The sequence below is a fragment of the Gymnogyps californianus genome, chromosome 27 (genome assembly GCF_018139145.2).
Source record: "Gymnogyps californianus isolate 813 chromosome 27, ASM1813914v2, whole genome shotgun sequence".
Lineage (NCBI taxonomy): Eukaryota > Metazoa > Chordata > Aves > Accipitriformes > Cathartidae > Gymnogyps > Gymnogyps californianus.
Window position 1 is genome coordinate 3,523,266 of NC_059497.1, and position 10,452 is coordinate 3,533,717.

The window sequence follows — 10,452 nt, forward strand, 5'->3', positions numbered from 1 at the left end:
CACCCTCGAGAGAGAGAGAGAGGGCAGAGGAAAAAATAAGACACACACGGACATTTTCTTCTTCCAAGCAGGGCCCGAGGAATCCCGGCCGGCCACCGGGACAGACAATAGCCCATCTCCTGCCAGACGAGCGGGCCACTTTCCTGCCAGACTTGGAATGTCCTTTCGGGGCCGTTTCCAACCGTTTCCGCCCAGCGTGCCTTCGCACATAAAAGAATGGACAGCTTCCTCCGCCATACCCGGGCAGGGATGGCCAGGGACGGTCGAGGCAAACGGCCCTGGCTGGGGGAAGTTCACGGGGCTGCCATCCCTCCCCGGGGATGCGGAGCATCCCGTGACGGTGGGTTATTCCTTCAGAAGGCGAAAACAGGCGGCCGCGGGGGATGCAGGCTCTGCCACTCCCAGCCGTGGATGGACAGAGACTGCCAGTACACTGGCTACACGCTGTAGGTGAAACAGGGCAGAAAGTGTAAGACCCTGGGCTTTACTGCTTCTGAAAAAGCCGGTTTTAAACCCAGAAGGCATCTGGATGCTGAACGTATTCAGCCCCAGAAATGCTGTCACCACATGAGAGCCACGGCTCCACGTGTCCCTAACAGATAGCAGCCGCTCGGAGCAGCGGCACCCGCGGGACACGTGTTCCCCCGCAGAGCTGCGTCACAGGCGCGCACCCACCCGTGCAGCCCCACAAACCAGGGTGCTGCAGCGATGGAAGCACTCTGCATTTGGGGGAGCGCGAGCCAACGCTTTACGCACCCTCAAATGCTGCGTTTTCAACATCTTACCTGTCAGCGGCGCTTTCACGGAAAGCCACAACCTCCATCTGCCCAGAAGGCTGCCGAGAGCTCAGGTTGCCGGAAAAGCTGCAAAATCAATGCCGAGAAGGGAGATCTTTGGCAGGCTGGGGGGGATTTCGGGAGGGTAATGCCCCAGGGGCAGAGGGGCAGCAGTAAGTGCCCAGCAAGCGCAGAAGCAGGCAGCAGGCTGGCACCTGCGTGCTAAGACTTGCCACGGGCAGGATGATGCCCACATGAGCTGCCAGGCACGTCCTGCCCAGCAGTAGCCAATGGCTACTTCACCATCCCAGAGAGACCCCCAGACTCCAACTGCCCCTCTCCATCCTGGCAAGACTTGGGGTCCCATGGGAAAAGCTCTGGCGTCAGCAGGAGCTGGGATTTCCCACTGTCCACATAAAACAGACGCGTCTTTGTCCAACCTCCATCCACCATCAGTTCCCTGAAGGCAATTTCTCTGCCCCCAAAGGATAATGGCCTCCGGAAACATCTCTACGGGGTCAGAGCAAAAGCGATGACGCTACGGTGAGAGCATCGGCATCACGGAAACTCCCGGGAACAGCCGGCGCAGGAAGGAGCAGGGGGTCACCCCTCTGCATGTGCCACCCCGAGCACCCCACCTTCCACCCAGGTCCCCTTTGTCCCCTCTCCAACCAGGCGTGGGACCCCCACCCTGGTGCCCCTCCATGGGGGGATATCTCCCCCTTCGCCCTTGGAAGAGTTCCTATTGCCGCAGCCTCAGCGCTGCCACATTACGGCTCTTTGCGGGGGAAGCATCAATTCTCCATCTAGTAAGATGAAAAGCAGCAACGCAGGTCTCCTATTACTGCATGGCACTTGGAAGATTTAACCCTAAAGCAATTACAACCAGCTAGCATAGCATTTACTAATTCTATCCAAAAAAACCCAACCTGCCTTCTTCAAAGGCCTCCGGGCCATATCCAGGACTGCTAATGAAATGCATATCTCTCTGATGCATGCCAGCAGAGAAGCCCTTCAGAGGTTCAGGGGAAAATCGAATCAATCCTGCTATTCAAAACTTGAGGAGAGAGAGAAAATAACCCATATTAATCACTAAATTCACTTAAGTGAACACTTGCAAGACAGGGAGAAAAAGACAAATTCTCAGGCTGTGGCAAGGGGAAGAAGAGGATCTGGGTTGCTTAACAGGATGGCTATATGTCCTCCATCGCCTATGTACACCAGGAGATCCCAGCTCTGTGTAGGTTGTCTCAGGGCACCGGCCGATGGCTCATGCGAGCGCTAAGCTACAGCAGATCGAGTCCTTAGAGGGCAGCTCTGTCCTCAGAGACTCAGCTCCTGCTTTTCTAAGTCTCCTGGGATAATCTCACTTACCGAAATCCAACTCACCCCCTCGGGGCTTGCGCCCTGCCCCTGCCACCTCCCTGCCGCGGGTCAGAGGGATCGGCCGGATCCGAGGAGGCGGTGATGGAGCCCGGCCATGCGGGATGCTCCGGGTGGGGACGGGAGAACGAAGCCTCCCGTGATAACGATGAGACAAGCACAACATATTCCCTGTGGGTACACGGGTCCATTTGATTCAGCCCGGCGCACGTTTTATCTGGGCCACGTCCCAGCCTCCTAACGCCCCCTCTACTAACAATTTCCAGCTTACTGCTAACTCTGGTTTCACAGTGCTTCTGTGGGGGGGTTCAGCACCTTGCTCTGCTTTCTTACGAGATGGCAGAGGGACATATCACCGCAAAACGCTGTCCTGTCTCGGCATAAAGGATTACTCAGCCGCTCCCTGCCTGTGCTGCCCCCCAGCACGAGGGCTTTGCTGGGACCCCCTCCACTGCCCGGCCATGCCTCCGCAACCCAAAATCCAGGGATGCCACCTCCCGTGAGCCTGGCTGTGTTAGGATGCAGACAAAAACCAGCCAGTAGTTTTATAACTATCCATATAATGAAATCAAATACAAAGAGGCGGTCGGATCCTTCCCTGGGTGTAAACTGGCACAGGTCCACCACCTTCACAGCCATGACCCAAACATACTTTTCCTTTACTGGGATGAGCGATAGGATGGTTTTAAGTAGGGGAAAAATTAAACTGAACCTCAGGTGGAACTTCCTGGCCGCAAGATTTATTAGACGGGGAATGATCTCATCAGGGAAGCGGAGGAAACTCCGTCGCGCTGGAATTATTTAAAACCGTGCAAAGCCTGGAGGAAGAAGGCGCGGGAACAATCCCAGCGACGGCCCACGTGATGGCCGGGGACCGCGCTGGTCATTCCCGTTTCCTGGCCTCAAGACTAGACAGTCTGCAGGATGGCTTGGGTTTTTTTTCTTCCACTCAATAAGACATATCAATAAGGAAAAAAACTCCTTGCACCATCTCCGGCTTTGCAGCCAGATGGGTTTCTTGTCCAGGGAAGGTTACGCGGTTGAAAGCATCTTTAAGAAAAGGCCTGGTAGCCGCGGGGGTGCAGGCGTGCGCAGCGGGAGAAGGGGGTGCTCAGCTCGGGTCTGAGCAGCGATGCGGGCAGGGGCGGCTGGGGAGAAGTGCTGAAAGAAGAAACTCCCCTTCCCTGCAGGTCTAAATGCTCCAGGGAAAAACGCAAACCCCACAACCTTAATATTTGCAGAGAGCCCCTTCCTATTGCATCCCTCTCCCCTGCCCTTCCTATCTTCCCCTGAGTTACAAGCCAGTGCAACACAGAAATACCACAGCGTGCTAACAAGGGAAGATGCAGGGGAAGCACGAGGAGGGAGGAACGCTGAAGAACGGGTATTTACTCTTTCTTTCCTTTTTTCTGCATCAGAAATAATTTTTAAAACAAGTTTCCTCCTTTGCGCCAGGCTTTGCCTGGATGCAAAAAAACGGCAGCAAAACCTGCCCGGCTCATGGGTGCTGAGCCTTTACACCCAGCACCTGGGGTGGCTGGATCAGGCCCATGGTCCCACTGATGCCAGCAGCAGCCGACAGTCCCCGGGGTGGTGGGTGGTCGGGGGAGCTGGCAGGTCCCTGGGACCCGGCGGAGGTCCTTGGGGCTGCTCCCAAACCCCCTCCCACCGCCCCAGCACAGGCATCCGCTCGTTCCATCTCCCTACTCCCCAATTTAACCAGTTTGCATCAAACAATCAATTATGGGAAAGAAATCTAAAAAATCAGCAAACTCAGAGCAAAGAAAGAAAGATCCACCCCCCCCGTAGCAGGAGGCCAGCAGAGCCAGGAGGCAAAGGACAAGGACAACTCACCCAGCCCCGGCGGGATGGCACGGCGATGCCGGCACGGCACGGCGCGGCGCGGTGAGGGAGCGCGGTTAGCACATCTCCCTCCTTTTCTTCACAGTTTCTGTCCTCCCCTCACCCAAAAGCGGCCCTCGGGCTTATCGGGGAGGCCAATCTCGGTGTCGTTTTTGTGTAATTTCACTCACTCAGCGTTTCCAGGCAGAGCGGAGGGCACGTTTGACTCCGCTGCTTCATAAACAATACTTTCCTATCGCATGACGGAGGGGTGAAGACATCTGACCCTTTTCCTCTCCTGCTTAGGGAAAAAAAAAGACACAGGGCTCACCCGCCTCGACAGTGATCTTGCCTTGCACCTCCCAGGCTGGGGCTGCAGGGAGGGCAGCACTTTCCAAACCCTTTTTCCACGTACCGTGCCAGGGGGGATCCATGGGGTGAGGTTTGTGGCATGCAGGACCCGGTGCTATTTTGGCACGGCCCCGCGGTCCATCCCATGGCATCCCACGGCATCGGCCGGTGTCCGTCACCCCCTACCCTTGTTGAGCTTCTCGTGGCATTTTACACCTTCCACTAACGTCATTATTTTTCCAGCCGCCCCCAGGCTTTGCGGGGGCTCCCATTTGCGTGGGGCAATCCCATCTTGTCTGCGCTCGTGTTCCCCCGGGGTGAGCCGGGCACACACGTGAGCACTGCAAGGACGCTTGGAGCCAGCCCTGGTGCCTCTCACACATGGCACCCAAGCCCACGGTGGCAGCCAAAAAATCATGAGGCCGCGCTTCCGCCCACAGTGCCCCACGCCCCGCAGCCGGCAGCGTCCCGGAAACCTTCGGAAACCTTTGCACAGGATCCTGAGCTGCAACAAACAGGTCCTTACACCCGAGCTGTCGCATGCTTGGACACGGAGGGACAAAGGCTGCGCGGAGCCACTTCGCCCTCCCCAGCTGCTGCCCAAATTCGGGGCAGGGGGGAGCTCCAGCTGCTGGGGCCGCTTGACATTTCAGCAACAGATTTTTTTTTGCTGGCGTGACGGGAGCTGCCTCGCAAGCTGTCGGGGCCATCGTCAACCTCCCTCTGAAAGAAAAGGCAGCCTGAAGGATGGGTGCTCGGTGCCAGTAGCTGTCCATCATCTGCCCCAAATCATCACACCCTTACTAATGGCAACCCTGACTCCGCTCCTGCTGTGCTTCGGCTCAGAAGAGTCATGGCTGGCTGAGTCTGGATGAACACCCCCAAGGAAAACACTTTCGGCCTGACTTCTCCCCCTTATTAGTGTAAAAGCCGCGGTCACTTTCATGGTGTTACCCCTGATTTAGGGTGCGGATTCAGGCTCCCGTGTTCACGGCTCGGGAGGTAGCTCGTCCCCCCGTTGCTCTGCGCCCCACAGGCCAGCCAGAGCATCCTGCAGCAGCAGCAATGGGGCTCGCAGCCGGCATCGCCTCCCAGGGCCGGTGGTCCTGTTAACTGGGCAGGTCTCACATTCGTAAGAGAGAAACCGCAGGAGGGAGCAGGGGTCTGGTTTGTGCCATTTTTATCACTACCATTATTTCGGCTCAGGGAGAGACCCCAGGCTCTGGGGGGTGGGGGACACCCCACCACCCGTCCTGCTGCGGGACCCAAGGGATCCAGCAGCAGTGACCCTCCAAACCATGACCATCCCGCAAGGCTGGGTTCGCACCTCACCCCTCCTCTCCCCTCTCGCTTTGGAGGAACTAAAGCCCATGAAAATCCTAGTCATGCAGCGGCCCCTGAACGGGCTCCTCTCCTCCAGGGGAGCAGAGAAATTTGGGAACAAGCTTTTACTGGCCCACCAGGATAGTTTTCATTGCACAAAAAAAACACAGCACAGACGAGGGCAAAGGCGCTCCAGCAAGAAGCCGACAGCCCTCCCCATTTGCAAGGGGGTATCCAACTGCCCAAGCTGGCCCGGGGCTCCCTGCGTCCCGCAGCACACGCCAGCGCACAAGGGGCTCTTTGTGCCCCATGGCACCTGTCCCCCCCTCCCCGTATCCCGATTCCCCTGGGGTCCCCAAGCCTGCTCCCTCCAGCGAGGGGCTTTGGCAGCTCCTGCCTCCACGTGCCACGTCCCGGCACGCTCCCCTGCATGGCTTAGCGGAGCTGTGGGCAGGCACAGTTGCTCTGCCCGCACAGGCGTGCAGGCAGGCACAGGCAGGCAGGCAGATGCAGGCAGGCACGCACACCCTGCTGTGCTGCTCACCACTTGTGTGCCGTGGGGTGGGTCTCGGGCAGCACGGGGAGGACGAGAGGGACCGGAGGCATTTTATGCCACTCTGGCAAAGTCACATGTGGCTGCTGGAGCCATGCAGCTGCTGGGCTGACGGCGCTGGGAGCCCCGTGGGGACGGGTCAGCCTCGCTCTGCCCCCCTAAACGAAGGAAGGAGGAGGGCTGTTAAGGGACCGTGGGGCTCTGGTTTGCAGCCCGAGGTGCTCACAGGCAGAGCTGGCTTCAAGCGCTCCCAGGGCTCCTGCTGCGTGTTCCCCTGGGCTGTGCCACTTACACCAAGAGCCATGGCCAGTACTCAGCTCCCAGTACCAGCTTTACTTGAAAACACACACATGCACACACACCCCACACCCCCTCCATAAAAATGTGCGTTCCCCAACCCAGTTCCCAGGGTGGACCCACAGACCCGAGGCAACGCAGCAGGAAGGACTGGGCATGGGGAGCCCAAAGGCCAGTGTTACACCTGGAGACACAAATCGCAGCCCGAGAGCCTCCAAGGAAGGCAAATACGGCTCTGCCTCTGCCCATGCTGCAGCCTGCACCCGTACGGATGGGTCCTGCCCAGGCGTAGCCCTGGGGACCTCCCCCACATTAACCCTCCAGCTCCTGAAATCCCTGTGTCACAGCAAGAAAAATGAGCAGGAAAGGTCCCGAGCAGCCGCCTCTCCTGCTCGGGAATTCACCTGCAGAGCTCCCCACGGGCAGCAGCACCCATGCAAGGCCACGCAGCACAGATTGGCGAGGATGGCCCTGCCAGCCCTGCCCACCCCTGCCTATAAATCCCCTCCTGCAGACAGGCACACTCGTGTGCAAGCCTCTGCCCCAGGGGACTTGCTTTCCGGCTGGGCGTGCAAGGTAGAACAATAGGGCCAAGCCCTCTATTGTTCCAGACAAAAGATAAGCTGGGCTCTGGCATTCCCCTACGCCCTCGTGGGCAGGCGTGCAGGCAGGCAGGCAGGCAGCAGGCAGGGCTGCCACCCTGGGTCAGGGCAGAGGGTTTTCTAAACCCTTCCCACATCAGCTCACTTTTAGCAGGTGAACCAGAGGGGCTGCTGTGAGGGTGACCCTCCTGCCCAGCTCGGAGCTTGTACACCCCCCTCATCCCTGGCTCGCCCTGCCCTGCAGGCTTTGTCCCAGCTCTGCGTGGTCCCAAGGTTCTGCTGCAGTGGCCTCGGGCACCCACGTATCCCCAGTGTCACGACACCCAGCACAACCTCAGTCCTGTCCTCTCCCCACCCCGAGCTGCTTCTCCTCTCTGCATCCCGCAGGGACACGGTGGGGACAAAGCACCCTGCCAGCTATGGGGTGATGGCAGGAGGGATGTGGGTTGCCCAGCACTGGGGACTGGCTCCCCGGTGGCCTCGCCAGCCGGTGTGGGGAGCAGAGCAGATGTGCAAGCCCAGGACTGCCGGCAATGCGCACCCCGGCACATCCGCTGCGGTCCAACCTGCACCGTCACCTAGCTCAGCTTTTTCAAACAAGTGGTTTTCCAGGCTCTGAACAAGGCTGCAAACAGGAGCTGCGCTGTGCTGTCAACACCCAGCCAGAACAAGGGAGGAAGACTACAGGGGATGAAGGCTGCTCACTGCAAACCTACACCATCCAGGCACCCAGGCAAGAGCCATGCTAGGTGACAACGCCGGAGGTGACTTTTGCTGCAACGGGTGCTGAGTACAGCAGTATGAAAAGCCTCATCTCTGCTGGGAAATGTCCCCGCAGCGCTGCCGGATGGGGTCTGCCGGCACGCCTGGCCCTGGTGTCCCACCACTGCGTCGCCTGCCCGTGCTCGGCCCTGCTAGCCCTGCTGAATCAGACAGGCTGACTTTTACGTCCAAAGAGTTTCGATTTCTGGCTCTTGTCTCGGCGCCCGGTAGCAGCGTGGGCCCCGGCGGCAGCGGAAGGCGGCAGCCCCAGCGCCGTGGCAGTGGCAGAAGCTGCTGCATGGTGCTGGCAATGCCATCGGGTATTTCTATCTACCTGCTTCTACATCTTCTCTTCCTTCTCCTGTTAGACTCTGGCTCAGTCCAGCTCGTGATAACCCCATTTTGCATGGGCAAAGAGGATCAAATACCCCCACTGGGCTCGCTGCTGCCCCACGTTCTTTTAATTCTCTTTGCTATATGTAGTTTATAATCTTATCCTCTTTCCTCCCAACAGACAATGAACTGCCACGAGCTGCCTTCACCAGGCAGAATTAAAAAATAATAACCCAGGCCAGCAGATTTTGGCCTGGGCTAGTGGGTGCTCGCAGGGCTCTTCCAGGCCGCTTTAATGACGAGCCACATTATCTTGTTCCTCTCTGATAAGACACCCGGGGGTACGTGGGGGAGGCTGCCCGGCCTCTGCAGCCACCAGACTGCATCTTTTATAACGGTCACATGCCTCGAGCAGGCCTGGGTGGTAATGGAGCATTAAATTATGGAGAGGCAGAATTTCAAATATTTCAGATCCATCTCCCAATTTGCATTCTTCAGCTGAAGGGCTGCAAGCAGGAGTGGGACAAGAGGGCAGGGAAGGGAGCTTCCCTCCAGTACAATGTTCGCAGAAGTAGCTTTCCCCTTGATAAAACAACACATTTGACCTAAAAGCAGCTGCAGAGCCATTTGGGGTCCAAGGTGCTGGCAGGGTGCTTGGAGGCAAAGGGGACGAGGCTGTTTGAGCAGTGCCCCAAATGCTATCCCCCACTTCAACCATGTGCTCCAGCGCACTCGTATAAATGCTTTGTTGAGGCAGATTCAGCCGCTGCATCCCCTACTCGTACTTTTTACTGACCCATCCAAGCGGCTGGGGCATTTCTGATGTGAGCCAGGGCCCCGCACGGCCAGCCGTGCCCCCCGCACCTCCCCAGCCTCCCTCCCCGCCAGCGCCGAGCTGGTGGGACTGGACAGACCAAGGGCCCTTGTTCAGGGCTGGAGCGGTTCCAGCTTGGGACATGTGGTCCTGGAGCAGGTGGACACGGAGTGGGAGGAAGGGAGGGAGGGAGCGAGGGAGAGCTTCCAAGCAGCAGAAAATTTTCCAAAAGTTGATGCCTTGGACCCTGCCAACTTTGCTCGTGCTGGAGGAGCCCACGCACTTCTCAGCCGTGCACAAGCAGCACCCAGCCATGAGGAGCTCCTCAGGGGCACGGCCGGGGCCAGCAGCAGCTCTACCTAAGGGAGTGGATTTGGGTCCTGAAGTTACTCCCCAAAAGGCGTAGGATGGGGTAAAGGCACCGAGAAATTTTCCAGCAGAACTGTCATAAGCTGCACTAATTTATTTCCCTTTTGCCTGTTCTTTACTGGGTTAAAATGGGGTGGAAATTAGTGATGCATCGTGCAAAACTTTTGAGTGGCCCAACTCTTCCTCCCCGCAGTGCAATGAAACCAAAACCTCTACAAAGTTTGTGAAAAATAAAGCAGCAGAGCCTAGGACAGCCCAGCCCTGGCTGGTCAGGGGTGGCCGCGATGCTGCAAGGGACCCCCAGCCGGGGAACGCCCGACCCCGGGGCTGCCCGTCTTTCTGGGCTCTCCCTCCTGCCGAGCACAACTCCTCCATCAACCCCACTGCCAGACCAGGCTGCTGTCAGACGCACAAAAAGAGGCAGCTTTGACCCATCAGTATTTTCCAGCTGCGGGAAAATGAAAATATTTCATTACTAGTTCCCAGTTTGTAGCGATGCTACATTCAGCAGCGTGGCCGCAGGAGAGAACAAAAGAGGCCAGCCGGCTTTCTCCACGGCATCGCAGGCTGTAGGTAGCAACTGCCCTGCCTGTGAGTGGATTATTGTTTTTTTTCAATAAATGTATTTCTTTAGGAAAACAAGCAGTATGCATTTTATTAGCATGGCTGGGAACTTCCAGGGTGTAAAACCAGAGCAGAGCTGTACTGAGAGCGCGTCCCTACAAGCGGTCGCAGCCGTCTGTTAAAGGTTGTCGCTTCGGTAATAAAAGCTTTTCTGATTTCTCCAATTACACGTGCACGCACAAAGCCGGCCCGACACAAAACCACGGTAAGTGTTTACAATGGGATAAAGCTGGAGCAAGCAGGAACGCGGCTTCACGGTGGGCACACAAAGCGGAGCTCACCACACTCCGCGCCGGCTTGTGCAGGACAGCAAGCAGCCGCGCGCCGTAGGCTTACAGGCTGTCCTGCTGCTCTGCCGGCCCCGGGGGTCCCCAACCCCACGCCGATCGGCTGGGTCTGCAGTGAGAGACCCCCAAAAGCAGA